Genomic DNA, 5,000 nt, shown 5'->3' on the forward strand with positions numbered 1-5,000 from the left:
TTTTACTTGGGACTTGGGGCCGTAGTTTGATCTGGTGTACACACAGCTTGTAAGCGTGGAGATGGCCTAAAAAAAAGTATTTAAAATAAAGTATTTTTATATTATATATTATATAATTATTATTATTTAGTCAATACATTTTTTTTAAAATATATTTCTTATTATTTTTAAATGCATTATTGACCTACTTGTCATACGGTTTTTAATGTAATTTAAAATCACCTAAACTTTCTACACAAAAGACCAAAATAATAATATAATAATGATAATAACATAATAATAATCATATTAGGTACTATATATGTGCATATTAGGTACTATAGATGTACATATTAGGTACTATGGATGTACATATTAGGTACTATAGATGTGCATATTAGGCACTATAGATGTGCATATTAGGTACTATACATGTGCATATTAGGTACTATAGATGTGCATATTAGGTACTATACATGTGCATATTAGTTACTATAGATGTACATTAGGTACTATAGATGTGCATATTAGGCACTATATATGTGCATATTAGGTACTATGGATGTGCATATTAGGTACTATAGATGTGCATATTAGGTACTATAGATGTGCATATTAGTTACTATAGATGAACATTAGGTACTATAGATGTGCATATTAGGTACTATATATGTGCATATTAGGTACTATAGATGTGCATATTAGTTACTATAGATGTACATTAGGTACTATAGATGTGCATATTAGGTACTATAGATGTGCATATTAGTTACTATAAATGTGCATATTATGTACTATAGATGTGCATATTAGGTACTATAGATGTGCATATTAGGTACTATAGATGTGCATATTAGGTACTATATATGTGCATATTAGGTACTATAGATGTGCATATTAGGTACTATAGATGTGCATATTAGGTACTATGTATGTGCATATTAGGTACTATAGATGTGCATATTAGGTACTATGTATGTGCATATTAGGTACTATAGATGTGCATATTAGGTACTATACATGTGCATTTTAGTTACTATAGATGTACATTAAGTACTATGTATGTGCATATTAGGTACTATAGATGTGCATTTTAGTTACTATAGATGTACATTAAGTACTATGTATGTGCATATTAGGTACTATAGATGTGCATATTAGGTACTATGTATGTGCATATTAGGTACTATAGATGTGCATATTAGGTACTATACATGTGCATTTTAGTTACTATAGATGTACATTAAGTACTATGTATGTGCATATTAGGTACTATAGATGTGCATATTAGGTACTATGTATGTGCATATTAGGTACTATAGATGTGCATATTAGGTACTATACATGTGCATTTTAGTTACTATAGATGTACATTAAGTACTATGTATGTGCATATTAGGTACTATATATGTGCATATTAGGTACTATATATGTGCATATTAGGTACTATATATGTGCATATTAGGTACTATATATGTGCTTATTAGGTACTATAGATGTGCATATTAGGTACTATAGATGTGCATATTAGGTACTATATACGTATGTGCATATTAGGTACTATATATGTGCATATTAGGTACTATATATGTGCATATTAGGTACTATATATGTGCATATTAGGTACTATATACGTATGTGCATATTAGGTACTATAGATGTGCATATTAGGTACTATATTTGTGCATATTAGGTACTATAGATGTGCATATTAGGTACTATAGATGTGCATATTAGGTACTATATACGTATGTGCATATTAGGTACTATATATGTGCATATTAGGTACTATATATGAGCATATTAGGTACTATAGATGTGCATATTAGGTACTATATATGTGCATATTAGGTACTATATACGTATGTGCATATTAGGTACTATAGATGTGCATATTAGGTACTATATACGTATGTGCATATTAGGTACTATATATGTGCATATTAGGTACTATATATGTGCATATTAGGTACTATATATGTGCATATTAGGTACTATATACGTATGTGCATATTAGGTACTATAGATGTGCATATTAGGTACTATATTTGTGCATATTAGGTACTATAGATGTGCATATTAGGTACTATAGATGTGCATATTAGGTACTATATACGTATGTGCATATTAGGTACTATATATGTGCATATTAGGTACTATATATGAGCATATTAGGTACTATAGATGTGCATATTAGGTACTATATATGTGCATATTAGGTACTATATATGAGCATATTAGGTACTATAGATGTGCATATTAGGTACTATAGATGTGCATATTAGGTACTATATATGAGCATATTAGGTACTATATATGAGCATATTAGGTACTATAGATGTGCATATTAGGTACTATATATGTGCATATTAGGTACTATATATGAGCATATTAGGTACTATAGATGTGCATATTAGGTACTATAGATGTGCATATTAGGTACTATAGATGTGCATATTAGGTACTATATATGAGCATATTAGGTACTATATATGAGCATATTAGGTACTATAGATGTGCATATTAGGTACTATATATGAGCATATTAGGTACTATATATGAGCATATTAGGTACTATAGATGTGCATATTAGGTACTATAGATGTGCATATTAGGTACTATATACGTATGTGCATATTAGGTACTATATATGTGCATATTAGGTACTATATATGAGCATATTAGGTACTATATATGAGCATATTAGGTACTATAGATGTGCATATTAGGCAATAATAATAATAATAATAATAATAATAATAATAATAATAATAATGTGTCAATGGTTGCTTTGTTTCCCAGAGTTTGTTCGGATGATGTCTCGGTGATCCCAGACCTTCCAGAACAGACCAAGTCTGCCCTGAAGTTGCACTGCTGGAACAACAACGTCAACAATGTTGATTTTCTTTCCCTTTGGACTATAAACTTTGTTTTTATCAAGAATATTTGTTCTTTTTTTTTTTTTTCTTTTTTAAGAAAAACTAGCACACTTTTTTGGTGCTGCCGTGGTTGTTGAGTGCATGATTATACCCTTGTAGCCATGTAGATGATGTCATGGAGAGCCTAAGAACAATGGAGGGTATCTCAGGGTATTTTCTAAAAGCACTAATATAAGACCATGGGTAAGAGTCAACACTGATCCAATATGGACTTTTGATGTGGTTTGGGCAAGTGTGTTTGTGTTTTGTGCTTCTTGTTGTTTCCTTGTCCAATGGGACTGTCGTTTCATTGATTTGGTGGTGTAGTTTAAATGTGACGTAGCAAAGATCAAATATGTCTTTTTCTCTGTGTATTCAATGGGTACACTCCTTCTGAGTATTTTATTACTATAGCAATATTTATTTAACCCTTAAGAGATCCGAGGGACATTTGTTTTTTTTTAGGTGACATCACCTCGAGGATGTTCTTTTCTAAAAACATTTTAAAAAAAGGTTATATGTTCCTCAAACTAGGCTAAAATGACAACGTTACACAAGAGCGACATGTTTGTCTTTGGTATCAAAAAAAAAAACGTCTGTTTTTGATCACTAATCCATCTGAAAATAAATTAATGTAGTCACATAGGGTGAGATTGCACCTGAAACTACTGGACTTCTAGTTTATATTTTTGTATTCGTCCGCCAGATGGTGCTATGATTGCCCATTCAAAGCATGCAGCAAAACCTCTAAACTTTTACTATCTTTTTTATTTTTATTTTTGTTTTTACTAACTATTGATTTTTATTTATTTATACTGTTACTGTACTGGCCTTTAAAAGTTTCAAATAAATAAATAAATAAATTAAAAATAATATATATATATATATATATATATATATATATATATATATATATATATATATATATATATATATATATATATATATATATATATATATATATATAGTTTAAACTCAATGTGGGGTTTTTTCTGCTGAAGTTATTTAGAAATACAATTTTTCTATTATTTATTTATTTATGTATACTGTATATATGAAAACTGTGCAGTTGTGTTAACATGCTGGCCTTTAAAGGGTTAAAATCCCCCCAAAACATATCTTTCGAACATAAAATATTTATTTCAGGCCTAAGTTATTTAAAAAACTTTTTTTTTTTTTTTCAACATGAAAACTGTGCAATTATTTTAACATGCTGGCCTTTAAAGGGTTAAAATCCCCCCATGTATGTGTATATATATATATATATATATATATATATATATATATATATATATATATATATATATATATATATATATATATATATATATATATATATATATATATATATATATATATATATATATATATATACATATATATATATATATATATATATATATATATATATATATATACATATATATATATATATATATATATACATATATATATATATATACATACATATGTATGTATATATATATATACATATGTTTGTATATATATAAATATATATATATATATACATATATATATATATATATATATACATATATATGTATATATATACAGTATATATATATATACATATGTATATACACATATATATATACATATATATATATATATATATACAGTATATATATATATACTGTATATATACAGTATATATATATATACATATATATATATATATATACATAAATAATATATTAAAATAATATATTTATACATATATATATACTGTGTGTATATACATATATACATATATACATATATATATATATATATATATATATATATATATATATATATATATATATATATATATATATATATATATATATATATATATATATATATATATATATATATATATATATATATATATATATATTTATTTATTTATTTATTTAGGGCTGAAGTTATTTAAAAATACAGTTGTTTCTATAATTTTTTATAACATTTTGGAAAAATGTATTTTCTTATTTAAAAACATGAACATTTTATGCTAACATATTGCCCTTTAAAAAATACATAATTCAAAACTTGATATATATATTTATTTCCAACCGAAGTTATTCAAAAAGGCCAGCTTTT

Source organism: Entelurus aequoreus, unplaced genomic scaffold (assembly GCF_033978785.1).
Source record: "Entelurus aequoreus isolate RoL-2023_Sb unplaced genomic scaffold, RoL_Eaeq_v1.1 HiC_scaffold_294, whole genome shotgun sequence".
Classification (NCBI taxonomy): domain Eukaryota; kingdom Metazoa; phylum Chordata; class Actinopteri; order Syngnathiformes; family Syngnathidae; genus Entelurus; species Entelurus aequoreus.